The sequence below is a fragment of the Scyliorhinus canicula genome, chromosome 12 (assembly GCF_902713615.1).
Source record: "Scyliorhinus canicula chromosome 12, sScyCan1.1, whole genome shotgun sequence".
Lineage (NCBI taxonomy): Eukaryota > Metazoa > Chordata > Chondrichthyes > Carcharhiniformes > Scyliorhinidae > Scyliorhinus > Scyliorhinus canicula.
The window spans coordinates 61725426-61742876 of NC_052157.1; the positions used below are offsets into that span (position 1 = coordinate 61725426).

The 17451-nt window shown below is 47.6% G+C and overlaps 1 protein-coding gene across 4 annotated transcripts in view; it reads right to left on the reverse strand.

The window, feature by feature from the left end:
* LOC119975257 (sialic acid-binding Ig-like lectin 12) overlaps positions 1–17451 on the reverse strand; it is a 312188-nt gene that overhangs the window by 274627 nt on the left and 20110 nt on the right. For all 4 annotated transcript variants that reach the window (XM_038814942.1, XM_038814941.1, XM_038814943.1 and 1 more), the window contains exon 2: positions 240–424. The gene's annotated coding sequence lies outside the window, so the exon portion shown is untranslated. The remainder of the gene's footprint in view (positions 1–239; positions 425–17451) is intronic.

Here is a 17451-nt window from a genome sequence, read left to right on the forward strand (position 1 = left end):
CTGGACACTGGTAGTGTCCCTGGTTTCCCACATAGCACAGGAAGAGCTTTCCACGTGACCAAGCTTCCCTGCCATAACTTGCACTTAGATCACTCCCCTTACTGCTTCCAAGCTCAAAAATATTGATAATACTGAGGACCTTCTTCTACTCCAGATGCTGACCGCTTAACAATAGACATTGCCTGTATTCTTCCTATATTATCAAATGGTAGAATAGATAATCACCAGTTCCTACTTACCAATCAGCAGATTCCAAAACTGTTTCACTGAAATGCTGACTGCAGGACACTCTTCACCCACTCTTCTAGGTGGTGATTACAGCCTGTCTTCTAAGTGTCGCTGACTGCCTGTCCCTGCGTCCTTCTCTCACACTCCCCAGTAGATCTCAAAGCTCAGTGGACTGAACTTGTGCACACATTAGACACTGCAGCAAAAACAGAAAACACTGGACAATTGCAGCAGTTCTGACAGCATCTGAGGAGAGAAGGTAGCTAACATTTTGATTCTGGGTGACTCTTTGTGAAAGTTAGAGAGAACTGAAATAGGGTTGGATTTATACAGCTGAGGGGGGTGGGCACGTGGAGTAATGGGACTGGATCGGGGACCAGCAGCTGCAGTTATGGCTATTTTTCCATTTCCAATAAGAATATAATCAAAGTCCAAGGAGCTGTCTTTACATTTCCTTAATTCTTGTGGTTAATGACATTTTTATATTTCTTACTCACTTCTTCAGTCCTCAATCCCTTTCAGCCTTTTCATTTGAATTTGATGAAGGAGGCTCTGCTCGATAGGTTTTGTTAGTTTTATCTAATTGCCACATGACAATTTTATCCATATCTGGCATTGATTGTTTGTGTTTAAGATGATTTTGAAATTTATCTTGCTCTGTAAATAGCTCTGTTACACCTAACATAAAGTGAGAATGTATTAAGCAACCAGCGTTAACATGTTAATGTCTGCATGTGTTAAACATATGACAACTAAGAATGGGCAGAAATGCCAGTCTTGCCCAAATTCCTCAAGAATTGAAGCATCCCAGATCTTACCCAATCTCAGGGGCACAATCCCGCAGCCAAATCATCGAATGGGGAGAGCACAAATGGCCATTCAGGCCATTGTGTCCATGCTGGCTCTCTTTAAGAGCAACTCACCAAGTGTCAAATCCCCAGCATTTCTGTCGCAAATTTTAAACTTTAAATTAAAAAAATTAAATCAAGCTTGAATTAGTTTAAAAGCAATGCCAGGAAAGAACTATCTCTAATAAGTTTCAAAATTCATAACAGTTGCTTCTTGTTAAATTGAGCAATATATATGTCCAATATCTAGATCGAGCGAGATGTATTTCCAGGCTGTCAGACTTGGTTATTTGAGACAGACATTGCAACCCACAAGTAGTGGGGCTGGTTTAGCTCACTTGGTTAAATCGCTGGCTTTTAAAGCAGACCAAGCCAGCAGCATGGTTCGATTCCTGTACCAGCTGTGCTGGAATGTGGCGACTAGGGGCTTTTCACAGTAACTTTATTGAAGCCTACTCGTGACAATAAGCAATTTTTAAAAAAATTTCTTTTACAGGTACAATCACAAAGTATATGCAGCACAGAAGCAGGCCCAACTGGACCAGCCAGTTTTATGCTACATGAGTCATTTCCTGCCCTTTTAATTTCGCCCCACCACAATAACCTTCTATTCCTTTCTCCCTCAGGTTTACACAGCAAGTTGTTATGATCTGCAAGGTGCTGCCTGAAAGAGCAGTGAAAACAGATTCAATAGGGACTTTCAAAGGGGGGGGATTGGAAAATACTGGAAGGGGAAAATGATAGCAAGATTAAGAGAGAAAAAACAAAGTTGTGGGACTGGGGTGGGGTGGGAGGAGGGTGTTTGAGGGGGTGGGGGAAGGGGTTAAAGTGGGACCAATTTGATCTCTCTTTCAAGGATCCCCCATAGGAATGTTGGGTCAAATGGTCTCCTTCATAGCTGTATCATTAAAAACCTTCATTTAACATAAAAATAACAGACTATAGCAAACATCAAGATTATTAAGAGCTACAAACTCAGCTCATGGCAAGCCCCAACATGTTTTACTTACATTACATTTTGAGCTATATAATATGCATTAATTATCACAGCAATAGACTGAAGTTCATTGGCAGGGAGGGCAATACACAGTGAAACTATATTTTAGTTTACATTAACATGATATTTTGAGGGAATAAAGGATTGGATGATCTCTATGAATATATGTTTCACTTCTGCTTAAATAGGTACACAGAAAAGTGTTTGAAAGTGTAGCCACCTAAAATGGACGCTGAGCTACAAAGTAAGCCAAGCGCTAAGACTGCAGGGAAACAGGCAGTTTAGCCAAAACAGCAGTCTGCAAAGAGAGCATTTTGCATTCTGCAAGTAGCAGAAACCAGTTTGGGCTCAGGTGAGAAGACCTTAGTTAGGTGCAAATGGCAAAACGCTTTGCATACTAATGAGGCAATCAGACCTGAACACCCACACAATAGAAACATTTGACTCTGAATGGACACATTTGAACCAAGGCCCAGACATCGAGGCACCAGAAACCTCCAAACAAAAGGGCATAAGAAACGCCCCCCCCCCCATCACGGAGACCCCCTCGCATTGGGGAATTCAAACAGTATCGATGAGGAATTGACCCAATAGATAACCAAAGGTTAAAGCCCGCCCAAGAAGAGGAAGGACAATGGGATCCCTATAAAAGACGGGGACCTCGTGTTGTCCGGTCTGTTATTCCGTGCTCCGGCCCTGACCAAGACCTTGAAGATACACTCTGACTCCAGCCGTCGAGCACCAGCCGCCGAACCGTAAGTGCCAGTACGACGCTCGCTACGTGAACTAAGCCCGCTAGAACCCCCAGTGACCAGAACGCTTGCTGAAGGTTGAAGCCCAAGACCAGGACGAAGGCCTCGCTCCCTGACCTTGCCTGTTCCTGTTAGATAAGTATTCTGATTACTTTAGTTTAGTCATAGCTTAGTCTCTTAGTGTGTGCATGAGTATTTATTATAACTGTATAATAAATATTATCGTTTGGACCTTACTAATCGGTGTATCGTCTTTATTACTTTGAACTTGACCTTGGAATACTCGTGATGGTGTCTATACGGCACCTGGCGACTCCTGAGCTGAATAAATACATAGAACAGAGCCTAGTGGTGTTAAGCACACGGAAGTTAATACACCCCAATAAACGCGTTTTGCCCACATACCAAAACGTGCAACATTTAGTGGCGACATCCTGACGGGACACGGTTGTAAGTGGAAACCCCACACCGTCCAGGACCCTGAAATTTGAATTAGAACTCCAAATTACAGAGAAAGTAGGAAAGTAAAGAAAATCACGAGTATTCAAGGTGTTCAAACTAATAAGCGTAATTCGGAAGTGTGTTTAGTGCATGCGTACTAACAGGGCTGTAAGGTAAAACTGAAAGCATTTTTGTTGCGACAAACTTTCGGCAGTTTCGTGAACGGAACATAGTGTAAGCCGTACCCGTTTCTTGAAACACAACCCCAGCAACCCCCTGTTCCAAATTAACTAAAAGAGAGTCAGAGAAAATGGCCATGCAGGCAATGGAACGTCTGATGGATCCAGAAAGGTTTGTGGTCGCAGCGACCAGCAGCAGTAGCAGGGTAGGTCAGTGTCCCACGTGGGAGCTGGAACTCCGCAAGTATCTGCAAGGAAAGGGATGGCCCCTTTGGAAAGAGTTTTGTTTGAATGAGGAGACAGGTCCCGGAAGTATAGGACATACTTGGTGGGAGAACCTCTCTCAAATTCATAAAAAGAACATGAGTAAAGCACGTAAGCCGATGGCGATTGTGTCCTGTTTGGCACAGTTGCGAGGCACAGAGGAGGTCGTCAGGACGCTCCGGGCAGATTTAGAAGAAAGGAACTGAATGAGTAAGGTCGATGTCAGGGACATTGAGAAGGAAAATCTGGATCTAAGAGGGAAGTTGGCAGAGAAAGGTAGAGAGGTGGATGATGCCAAGAGGGCACATCAGTCTTGTCTAGCCCATCTCAGCAGTTCCCAGACCCAGTACGAAAAGGCTTATCAGGACGTGCAACGTGCCGTTCTGATAAGAGAGGAATCAGAGAAGCAGGTGGAGGCTTTGCAGAGGCAATGCTCTGATCTCAAAGCAGCTTTGAGAGCACTCCATGCTGCAACCACAGAGCAAAGGCAAAGTACCGTGGATCACGCAAAATGCAGGAAACAGATTGCAGAGCTGCAATCGCTGCTTTCGGTGCAAAATGGGTTCCAAAGCACCCAGTTAGATGGAGAAAATGCCCCAGATTGGCAAGAATTAAGTGAGACAGCGCAGCGTTATGTTCAGGGAACATGTGCGCCAGCAGCGCAACAGAAAAGGCAGGCACCCCCACCCCCCACAGATCAGATCATAACCGCACCCATGAATCCCGTAACCACGCAGAGAAAAGCTATAACAGAAGGCGCACCAGATATAACCTACACCACCCCCTTAACTGTAACCCAGCTCAGGGACGCATGTGAGAAGATCACTCCGTTCCTCCCCACCGCAGACCCCCACCAGTTCTTTGCTAAAGTAAAACAGCAGGCTACCATGTACGGCCTGGATGAGAGAGAGCAGGTTAAGCTCACAGTTCTGAGCTTAGACCAGTCAGTAGTAGCAGCCCTCCCCGACCCACAGAACGTTGCCGGAGGCACCCTAGAAGAGATGCACACCTCCATTTTAGATGCCATAGGGTATAATCGAGGTGACCCCGTGGAAGGACTTAATAAGTGCCGGCAGAAAAGATCCGAACACCCCACAGCATTCGCAGGAAGGCTGTGGATTCATTTCAACGCAGTTTTCGGCGAGTTAAATAGAGCGCATTTGAACCGGGAAAATATGGTCAAATGGACGTGCACTATAATCTCACACGCGACAGAGGCAGGACAGAGCGCTTGCAACAGTTATGACCCCTCAGAAGAGGCCCATAATGAGAAATGGGTCCTGAAAAGGTTGTCCCGCGCATGGGAGCAATCAATTCAGGGAAAGAGTAAGGTTAAATCCCCAGAAGAGGCTCAGGCTGCAGCAGATATTCAGGCAGTGAGAGAGCACCAGAAACCCGCATGGGTAAATGAAGGGAAGAGCAGCCCTCAGCAGAAAGGACAGGAATGCTATAACTGTGGACAGTTAGGGCATTGGGCAAAGGAATGCAATGCACCCCAGCGATCTCAGAGAGGCCAGCAGACAGGCACTCTGAACCGCAGTAAGGCAAAACCCATCCACAATATAGCAGTACAGTCAGGACCCACCAATGTGGACGAGACGAACTGACGGTGTTCGGGCTCCCCCACTTGGGTCTGTGACACACTATGGGACTCATCAGGGAGACCCGTAGTCACAGCGAGAGTAAAAGGGAAGCCCATAGAGTTACTTTGGGACACAGGAGGGTCCCGCACCACCATTAACTCTACGACCACGGCACACGCAGACACGTGGCCGACCACATCCACCATTACACTTAGCGGGTTCACAGGACACTCGCAGCAGGGACACATTACGGCACCCGTAGCAATCCAGCTAGGGAACATCTCAACCAAACACCCCGTAGTTTTAGTAAATCTTCCCCGGACAGCAGAACACATCCTGGGGATAGATTTTATGAACGCTCATAGCTTGTCATTCGACCCAGTGAACCAGTGTGTCTGGCACATGGCTAGATCAGACAGAGCACCAGCCACCCTCACAGTAGGAGACTACGCTAATCGGATTAGCGCAGTGGGAGAGTACTCATTTGACCTGACTACACTCCACACCGACAGACAAATAAAAGCCCTACTGAACAAACACAGGACAGCATTTGCCAGTCACCGTCATGACTGTGGCAGAATGACTGGACCAGTTCATGTTACCGGACAGGACCCCCAACCACAGAAACAGTATAGATTTCCCCTGGAAGCAGAGGTGGAAATAGAAAAGGTGATAGGAAGCTTATTGGAGCAAGGTGTGCTCAGAACGGTAGCCTCGACCAATAATGCCCCTATTTGGCCAGTGAGGAAGCCCGATGGATCATGGCGTCTGACCATCGATTATCGGGAACTCAACAAAGTCACCCCCGCAGTAGCCCCAACGGTAGCTACTAGTCCCGAGACCATGCTCAAGCAGGGACTCAACTCCAAATACTTCACGGTATTGGACATCAGTAACGGATTCTGGTCAATACCATTGGCAAAAACGTGCCAGTACAAATTTGCCTTCACTTTCAAATCACAGCAGTATACGTGGACATGCCTCCCACAAGGATTCCACAATTGCCCCTCCATTTTCCACCGACAGTTGGCAAGTGGTTTAGAGAAATTCTCCCGCCCCGAATGTCTGGTACAGTACGTAGACGACCTACTACTGCAGACAGACACAAAGGCAGAGCACATTACGCTTCTGGCCGAACTCCTGGAACTGTTGACTTCAATTGGATGTAAAGTTAACCCAAGAAAGGCCCAGATTTTGGAAAATAAAGTGATGTATTTGGGAACAGTCATCACACACGGCAAACGCGAGATCGAATTCAAAAGAATTGATTCGATTGTCAAATTGCCCCTTCCCCAAAATGTTTCAGCCCTCCGGTCATTTTTAGGACTGGTTGGCTATTGTCGGAACCACATCGACGGATTCGCGACAAAAGCCACCCCACTCTCAGACCTCCTTAAGAAAGGAGCCCCCTGGGAATGGCTTCCGCAGCACACAGAGGCTGTTGAGGAGTTAAAAAGAGCCCTTAGCGCAGCACCCGCGCTGCTAGTCCCAGACCAACTTTCCCCCTATGCAATAGAGGTAGCGAGCACCGATCTGACCCTCTCGGCCGTGTTGCTTCAGGAACGGCACGAGCAGCTAAGACCAGTGGCTTATGCCTCCCGACTGTTAGACCCGGTGGAACAAGGATTTTCAGCCTGTGAGAGGCACCTCCTTGCTGTCTTCTGGGCAGTTCAGTACTTCTCATACATTACCGGACTCAACCCCATTACTATTCTGACCGAACACACACCCACACAGCTACTCCTAGACGGTCGACTGAAGGACGGTTCAGTTAGCCAGATTAGGGCAGCTAGGTGGACACTACTTTTACAAGGACGGGACATTACAGTAAAACGGACCCGCACACACACATATTTAGCAGACAACCTCCAATACCCCGGACAGCCCCATGACTGTGAAATTGTAGCTCCCCTGCATAACACAGGACCCTTTATCGCAAAAACACCCCCCCAGGAAGATAGGGAACCCAAAACAAAGCCCCCAACCCACAGACACGTGTGGACCACTGAGGATTTACGTAGACGGTTCATCCACAGTTTTAAATGGTGAGCGTATCACAGGATGCGGCATCTATGTAGAGGACGCGCAGGGTCGCGCTCTCGAAGAAATCGCTCTAAAACTACCAGGTCACTTAGGCGCGCAGGCAGCAGAGCTCGCGGCCATAGCGTATATAGTGGACCACCCCGATTCTTTCCCCAGCCCAGCAGACATATATTCAGACAGCTTATATGTCTGTAACAGTTTAACCGATTTTCTGCCCCTGTGGAGGACACGAGGTTTTGTCTCCGCAGACGGGAAACCCCTTCCATCAGCCCCTTTACTCAAGCACATTTTGGAGAAAGCGAAGGACAGGACCTTCGGCATTATAAAAGTACGAAGTCACCATAGGTCATCCCCCCCTGGGAATGTAAAAGCCGACGCATTGGCTAAGGTAGGTTCCAGGCGAGGACACTTATGGACCCCCCCAGCTAGTGCACCAGCTAGCGCCCCTGTGAGCGCAGTCCAAATCTCACAAACAGATATTAAAGATCTTGTAGCAACACAGAAGCAGGATAAGGACCTCAGGGAGGTTTTTAAAGGCAACTTTGTGCCAGAGTACGAGAGATTTAAACACGCACTGACCACACATGAGGGTGTGATCATAAAGGAACAACTTTATGTGGTCCCGCAGCAGGACAGGAATGCAATGATTGCTTTATTCCATGATAACCACGGGCATCAGGGAATTGATGCAACAACGAGGCACCTCAGGCAGCTCTGTTGGTGGCCTAATCTCAGGACTGATGTAACGCATTATATTGAGAATTGCCTTATTTGTGCTCAGAATAACCCGGAGAGGTATTCTAAGAAAGCACAACTTCGGCATACTCGCCCAGTTAACGGCCCCTGGACAAACCTCCAGATCGATTTTATAGGACCATTGCCCCCTTGTAGGAATGGCTATAAATACGTTCTAGTGGTCATCGACACCTTCACCAAATGGGTAGAGGCATTCCCCTCTAGAACAAATACAGCCAAGACAGCTGCAAAGATCCTGACCCACCACATCTTCACGAGATGGGGTTTACCCCGAAGTATTGATTCGGACCAGGGATCTCACTTTTCAGGACGGGTCATGAAGAACGTCCTGACAATATTTGGAATAAAACAAAATTTTCATATTGCGTATCATCCACAGTCCAGCGGGATTGTGGAGCGCATGAATCGGACTCTAAAAACTACCCTTAGGAAAATGGTTCAGGAGAACAACTCCACATGGGATTCAGTGCTCCCATTTGCACTCATGTTCATACGGAACACAGTTTCTACTTCCACAGGATACACACCACACACACTCATGACCGGACGCCCTATGAAAGGGACAGAATTCCTTTTAGGACTGGACATGACCAGCCCCGAAGTGACGGCCCTCACACACGAAAAGACGGTTAAAGACTTGGTTGAGACTGTGAGGTCTGCACAGATTGCAGCCGCAGTTCAGCTAGGCAAACGCCGTCAACAACGCACAGCTTGTTTTAATAAGACCGTACACCCCACAGAATTCCAGGTTGGGCAACAGGTAATGTTATCTGTTTACAACCCCAGCAGTTTTTTGGCTCCAAAATATTCCGGTCCATACTCAATTTCGGATAAAATTAGCCCCTCAGTTTACAGGATAAAATATCCTAATGGGAAGACCGCGTGGTTCCATATCAACCAGTTAAAGGCATATGGAACACAGGCCAACCATGCCCACCATGTCCTGCTAGACGCAGCAGAACACTTCACCCCACCCACCAGAGACACCTTTCCACCATCCCCCTCACAGACCAGTTCATCATCGGACTCGCCCACGACTCCGCCCACAGACCACGACAGACCACGCCCCGAAACGCCCACAAGCTGCCACAGCAGAGACAGCAGGACAGACACTGACTCTGAGGACAGCTACAGCACACAGCCATACAGCCCACACTGCACCAACTACGACCCCGACTCCAGTGACCCCATGGAAGTCACTTACCTTAAAAACACAGAACCACCACCCGACCCCGACTACCCCGACAACACACTTGACACAACACTATGGCACAGGGACAATTCATACAGACTTGTCCGCAATGATGAAAGTGACCCCCGGTCACACAATTCGAAAATATCATGCCTGATCCACACAAGGGTGTGGGATCCGGGAGAGCAGGACGACACGGTGTCTGAATCCCGACACGGCAACCCCTTTGTGACCCTGTTCACAGAGACAGAGGAGAAGTGAGGTGTCCAGATGATGTAAAATAGGAATCGTTTGAGGGAAGCGATGTCCTTTCTGATGGAACCTGCACGTATGTTTGTCTATCGTTTTATGTTTGTTTGTCTTTCAGGAATGTAAATGGTTCAGTTGGAGGATGGACATCTTCTTTTCAGCTGAAAAGATTGTGACCACCTCACATACACGTTAGTTTGTCCGCCGATACCTTTGAGAACTTCGGTTCCAGAAAACCAGTTTGATTGGAGATCTTTTCAAAGTTGTAAGGCTTGTAACCACCTTACACACACTTTAGTTTCTCTGCCGAAACCTCTGAGAACTTCTATGGTGAGCAGCTCACCTTATCGTCTGAAATGTCTGAAGCCCAGCTCATTTCCCAAAAGGAGCATCTTGGCTCCATTGCTTTTAGGTGCCCCTCTATTCGGTGAATAGAGGCTGCAAGTCACGGTTAACACATTCGTACCCGTTTTAATCCAGGTTACTCAGGCAGTGGACAAACGGCACTGAGGACCCGCCCTGTCTGAGAACCCACTTTGGTCAGCCAAGCTCGGGTATGGCACAGCACGCCCTACCCGGGGATCCCATCCAAATCTTACCCGTCGCGGCCCATACACAACTCATTCGGACGTTTCTTTCAAAATTTTGTTTTCATTTTTCGTTAGGCAGCCCTTAGGCCGCCATCCCACATGCTATTTACATCCGGAAACATTCGGATGGTAAACTAGCAAAGCCTGCGAGACGGCTCGCAGGAGAAGGATTGTTAGGTGTATTCTGGTCTTCAAATTCGCTTTTGAAAAAAAAAAAAATGAGGGGAGTCACAGGGTGTGACTTGGCCAGTCATTTTTAAAGGGTCAATTGGAATTTAAAAGACAGATGCACTAACAGGTAAAGATCTTAAACTGTGTATTGACAGATACTGTGCTTGATCCCATAGCTTTCGAAGGACGAGGCAGGGATCGAAGCAAGGATTGTCCATACAGGAGGAAGAAAGAAGGAAGAACAAGTTGAAGATGATGGAAGCTCACCTATTGCTTTTAACTGTTATATCTGTATGTGTGGAAGCAAGACACGTTTCCCCCACAACCCCCACAGTAAATGTTTCCCTTACAGCAACTCCACAGTGCTCAGCTCTGATCAGTGAGGTTCAGACCTGGTGCACGAAATTTATGACATGGTACTCCATGTCATACGTAATCGAATCACTACTGGTGATTGCGATCCTCATTATACTGGTACAGACCCTCAGGTTGAGGAAGTGGAAGAGGAGAGCCTCCCGTTCCTGCCCCTCAACCGTCTATGGAGTTCAATCTCCCATCTTCGGATTTCACCAAGCCCCTCAGCCCCTCACTGATTAAAGCACTCTGTAAATAAAGTTCGACCCTGTATTATATTGTCCTATACTCGACTGCCGAGTTAGGAAGTGTGATGTTGTGGTGTGAATGGTTAAGGTTTTAGAGTGTGAGGAAATGTTTAAGTTAAGTTAAGGCTAATTGTGATAGGTAGAGGTTCCCAGTTTGGTAATGCATGTCCCCTTTGACATAGCGCCAAGTAGAGATGTAAGGTAAAAAAAATTTCTTCCCATAGTTTAAGATAGAGTAGCCCAGGAACTGGCAAGAGGTCAGGGGACACAAAGAAGGCAACCCAGATGCACTCAAGGCGACGTACATAGGTGATCCTTCACAATATTTGGATTGTGAGGATCACAAGGAGGGAATGTAGCCACCTAAAATGGACGCTGAGCTACAAAGTAAGCCAAGCGCTAAGACTGCAGGGAAACAGGCAGTTTAGCCAAAACAGCAGTCTGCAAAGAGAGCATTTTGCATTCTGCAAGTAGCAGAAACCAGTTTGGGCTCAGGTGAGAAGACCTTAGTTAGGTGCAAATGGCAAAACGCTTTGCATACTAATGAGGCAATCAGACCTGAACACCCACACAATAGAAACATTTGACTCTGAATGGACACATTTGAACCAAGGCCCAGACATCGAGGCACCAGAAACCTCCAAACAAAAGGGCATAAGAAACGCCCCCCCCCCCCCATCACGGAGACCCCCTCGCATTGGGGAATTCAAACAGTATCGATGAGGAATTGACCCAATAGATAACCAAAGGTTAAAGCCCGCCCAAGAAGAGGGAAGGACAATGGGATCCCTATAAAAGACGGGGACCTCGTGTTGTCCGGTCTGTTATTCCGTGCTCCGGCCCTGACCAAGACCTTGAAGATACACTCTGACTCCAGCCGTCGAGCACCAGCCGCCGAACCGTAAGTGCCAGTACGACGCTCGCTACGTGAACTAAGCCCGCTAGAACCCCCAGTGACCAGAACGCTTGCTGAAGGTTGCAGCCCAAGACCAGGACGAAGGCCTCGCTCCCTGACCTTGCCTGTTCCTGTTAGATAAGTATTCTGATTACTTTAGTTTAGTCATAGCTTAGTCTCTTAGTGTGTGCATGAGTATTTATTATAACTGTATAATAAATATTATCGTTTGGACCTTACTAATCGGTGTATCGTCTTTATTACTTTGAACTTGACCTTGGAATACTCGTGACGGTGTCTATACGGCACCTGGCGACTCCTGAGCTGAATAAATACATAGAACAGAGCCTAGTGGTGTTAAGCACACGGAAGTTAATACACCCCAATAAACGCGTTTTGCCCACATACCAAAACGTGCAACAAAAGCAAACTTTCTCTCTCTCTCACTCGAGTCTCTCAAATGAGAATAGTCTTCAATCACAAGATGTGCTTTGTCAAAGCCAGTTTTGTCAAAGGTTCATCTCGATTCAAAGCTTTAGCTCTCTTCCCTCCATACAGATGCTGCCAGACCTGCTGGGATTTTCCAGCATTTTCTCTTTTGGTTTCAGATTCCAACATCTGCAGTAGTTTGCTTTCATTTTTATTCCTGTGGTTCTGGCAAGGTCGACATTTACTGCCTATCTGAAGACACCTTTTGAGACGATGTCCTGTACTGGGAATGAGAGGAGTACAAGGACATTGGGCTGGTTTAGCTCACTGAGCTAAATCGCTGGTTTTTAAAGCAGACCAAGCAGGCCAGCAGCATGGTTCGATTCCCTTACCAGCCTCCCTGGACAGGCGCCGGAATGTGGCGACTAGGGGCTTTTCACAGTAATTTCATTGAAGCCTACTCGTGACAATAAGTGATTTTCATTTTCATTGAATTTTGGAGTGGAGTTTTGTGTAAATTATGGGATAGAGGGGTGGGTGAATTGCCATAGGTTTCAATGCAGGAGCGGTGATGGTGTGCACGGCTTTTGTTTCTCTTTGTTAGCGGTTGGGAGCATTGGGGGGGGGAGGGATGGATGGAAGGGTGAGGGAAAGGCAGAGGGCCTGGGCGGGGCAACATGCTAGCTGGGCAGGCTAGCTAACCTGAGTAAATATAGAACAGTACAGCACAGAACAGGCCCTTCGGCCCTCAATGTTGTGCCGAGCCATGATCACCCTACTCAAACCCACGTATCCACCCCATACCCGTAACCCAACAACCCCCCCCTTAACCTTACTTTTTTATTAGGACACTACGGGCAATTTATCATGGCCAATCCACCTAACCCGCACATCTTTGGACTGTGGGAGGAAACCGGAGCACCCGGAGGAAACCCACGCATACAGGGGGAGGACGTGCAGACTCCACACAGACAGTGACCCAGCCGGGAATCGAACCTGGGACCCTGGAGCTGTGAAGCATTTATGCTAACCACCATGCTACCCTGCTGCCCCTGTTGACAGGAGGAAGGCATGGGGGGGGGGGTTGAATTGGTTTGGTTCTTTGTTTGGTTGTGGGGGGAGGTTGCTGACTTGGGTGAGGTTGGTGTGGCGTGGTTGGGAAGGGAGAGATGGCGGCAGACATCTGAGGGCGGGCCTGGAGGTGCACATGACACATGCCAGGGGCTGACTTAAAAAGGAATATGGCTGTTCGGCAGGGGAGCCACCCGATCAGGCTGGTCACGTGGAATGTGCAAAGGTTGAATGGGCTGGTTAAACTGCCTTGTGTTTTCGCTCATCTGATGATGTGTTCTTGCAGGAGAGGCACCTGAAGTTGGGGGATCAGATGAGGCTGAGGAAGGGATGGGTGGGGCAGGTGTTCCACTCGGGGTTAGACATGAAGACTAAGAGGATAACGGTGCTGTTTAAAAAGAGAGTTGCTTTTGAGATGGGGAGCATTTGGCCAATCTAGGGGGTAGAGATGATCAGTGGGAAGCTGGAGGGGATACTGGTGGTCCTGGGTTTATAGTGGAGGAGCATGCAGCATTTGTGAAGGGAAGGCGGTTGTCAGCAAGTGTGCGTCAGCTGCTGAGCTCAATGAACATAGAATATACAGTGCAGAAGGAGACCATTCGGTCCATCGAGTCTGCACCATCCCACTTAAGCCCTCACTTCCACCCTATTCCCGTAACCCAATATCCCCTCCTAACCTTTATTTTTTGGACACTAAGGGAAATTTAGCATGGCCAATCCACCTAACCTGCACGTCTTTGGACGGTGGGAGGAAACCGGACCACCCGGAGGAAACCCACGCAGACACGGGGAGAACGTGCAGACTCTGCACGGACAGTGACCCAAGCTGGGAATCGAACCTGGGATACTGGCGCTGTGAAGCCACAGTGAGATAGAGATAGATAGAGAAATACAGCACAGAACAGGCCCTTCGGCCCACGATGTTGCGCCGAACTTTTGTCCTAGGTTAATCAAAGAATTTTGGACAATTTTTCATGGCCAATCCACCCAACCTGCACATCGTTGGACTGTGGGAGGAAACCGGAGTACCCGGAGGAAACCCACGCAGTCACGGGGAGGATGTGCAGACTCCACACAGACAGTGACCCAAGTCGAAATCGAACTTGGGACCCTGGAGCTGTGAAGCAATTGTGCTATCCACAATGCTACCGTGCTGCCCTTAAGAAGTTAACCTACACTCCATTATTCTACCCTAATCCATGTACCTATCCAATAGCCGCTTGAAGGTCCCTAACGTTTCCAACTCAGCTGCTTCCACAGGCAGTGCATTCCATGCCCCCACTACTCTCTGGGTAAAGAACCTACCTCTGACATCCCCTCTATATCTTCCACCATTTATCTTACATTTATGTCCTCTTGTAATGGTGTGTTCTACCCGGGGAAAAAGTCTCTGACTGTCTACTCTATCTATTCTCCTAATCATCTTATAAACCTCTATCAAGTCGCCCTCATCCTTCTCCGTTCTAATGAGAAAAGGCCTAGCACCCTCAACCTTTCCTCGTATGACCTACTCTCCATTCCAGGCAACATCCTGGTAAATCTCCTTTGCACCTTTTCCAAAGCTTCCACATCCTTCCTAAAATGAGGCGACCAGAACTGCACACAGTACTCCAAATGTGGCCTGACCAAGGTTTTGTACAGCTGCATCATCTCCTCACGGCTCTTAAATTCAATCCCTCTGCTAATGAACGCTAGCACACCATTGGCCTTCTTCACAGCTCTATCCACTTGAGTGGCAACTTTCAAAGATCTATGAACATAGACCCCAAGATCTCTCTGCTCCTCCACATTGCCAAGAACCCTACCGTTAACCCTGTATTCCGCATTCATATTTGTCCTTCCAAAATGGACAACCTCACACTTGTCAGGGTTAAACTCCATCTGCCACTTCTCAGCCCAGCTCTGCATTCTATCTATGTCTCTTTGAAGCCGACAACAGCCCTCCTCACTATCCACAACTCCACCAATCTCCGTATCATCTACAAATTTACTGACCCACCCTTCAACTCCCTCATCCAAGTCGTTAATGAAAATCACAAACAGCAGAGGACCCAGAACTGATCCCTGCAGTACACCACTGATAACTGGGCTCCAGGTTGAATATTTGCCATCCACCACCACTCTCTGTCTTCTATCGGTTAGCCAGTGTGTCATCATACTGGCCAAATTTCCCACTATCCCATGCCTCCTTACTTTCTGCACAAGCCTACAATGGGGAACCTTATCAAATGCCTTACTAAAATCCATGTACACTACATCCACTGCTTTACCGTCATCCACATACTTGGTCACCTCCTCAAAGAAGTCAATAAGACTTGTAAGGCAAGACCTACCCCTCACAAATCTGTGCTGACTATCCCTAATCAAGCAGTTTCTTTCCAGATGCTCAGAAATCCTATCCCTCAGTACCCTTTCCATTACTTTGCCTACCACCGAAGTAAGACTAACTGGCCTGTAATTCCTAGGGTTATCCCTATTCCCTTTTTTAAACAGGGGCACGACATTCGCCACTCTCCAATCCTCTGGTACGACCCCTGTTGACAGCGAGGACGAAAAGATCATTGCCAACGGCTCTGCAATTTCATCTCTTGCTTCCCATAGAATCCTTGGATATATCCCGTCAGGCCCGGGGGACTTGTCTATCCTCAAGTTTTTCAAAACGCGCAACACATCTTCCTTCCTGACAAGTATCTCCTCGAGCTTATCAGTCTGTTTCACACTGTCCTCTCCAACAATATGGCCCCTCTCGTTTGTAAATACTGAAGAAAAGTACTCGTTCAAGACCTCTCCTATCTCTTCAGACTCAATACACAATCTCCCGCTACTGTCCTTGATCGGACCTACCCTCGCTCTAGTCATTCTCATATTTCTCACATATGTGTAAAAGGCCTTGGGGTTTCCTTGATCCTACCCGCCAAAGATTTTTCATGCCCTCTCTTAGCTCTCCTAATCCCTTTCTTCAGTTCCCTCCTGGCTATCTTGTATCCCTCCAGCGCCCTGTCTGAGCCTTGTTTCTTCAGCCTTACATAAGTCTCCTTCTTCCTCTTAACAAGATATTCAACCTCTCTTGTCAACCATGGTTCCCTCACTCGACCATCTCTTCCCTGCCTGACAGGGACATACATATCAAAGACACGCAGTACCTGTTCCTTGAACAAGTTCCACATTTCACTTGTGTCCTTCCCTGACAGCCTATGTTCCCAACTTCTACACTTCAATTCTTGTCTGACAGCATTGTATTTACCCTTCCCCCAATTATAAACCTTGCTCTGTTGCACGCACCTATCCCTCTCCATAACTAAAGTGAAAGTCACAGAATTGTGGTCACTACCTCCAAAATGCTCCCCCACTAACAAATCTATCACCTGCCCTGGTTCATTACCAAGTACAAAATCCAATATGGCCTCCCCTCTGGTCGGACAATCTACATACTGTGTTAGAAAAGCTTCCTGGACACACTGCACAAACACTACCCCATCCAAACTATGTGATCTAAAGAGTTTCCACTCAATGTTTGGGAAGTTGAAGTCACCCATGACTACTACCCTGTGACTTCTGCACCTTTCCAAAATCTGTTTCCCAATCTGTTCCTCCACATCTCTGCTGCTATTGGGGGGCCTATAGAAAACTCCCAACAAGGTGACTGCTCCTTTCCTATTTCTGACTTCAACCCATATTACCTCAGTAGGCAGATCCCCCTCGAACTGCCTTTCTGCAGCTGTTATACTATCTCTAATTAACAATGCCACCCCCCACCTCTTTTACCATCCTCCCTAATCTTGTTGAAACATCTATAACCAGGGACCTCCAACAACCATTTCTGCCCCTCTTCTATCCAAGTTTCTGTGATGGCCACCACATCGTAGTCCCAAGTACCGATCCATGCCTTAAGTTCACCCACCTTATTCCTGATGCTTCTTGCATTAAAGTATACACACTTCAACCCATCTCCGTGCCTGCAAGTACTCTCCTTTGTCATTGTTACCTTCCCCACTGCCTCACTACATGCTTTGGCGTCCTGAACATCGGCTTCCTTAGTTGCTGGACTACAGATCCGGTTCCCATTCCCCTGCCAAATTAGTTTCAACCCTCCCGAAAAGTACTAGAAAACCTCCCCCCCAGGATATTGGTGCCCCTCTGGTTCAGATGCAACCCGTCCTG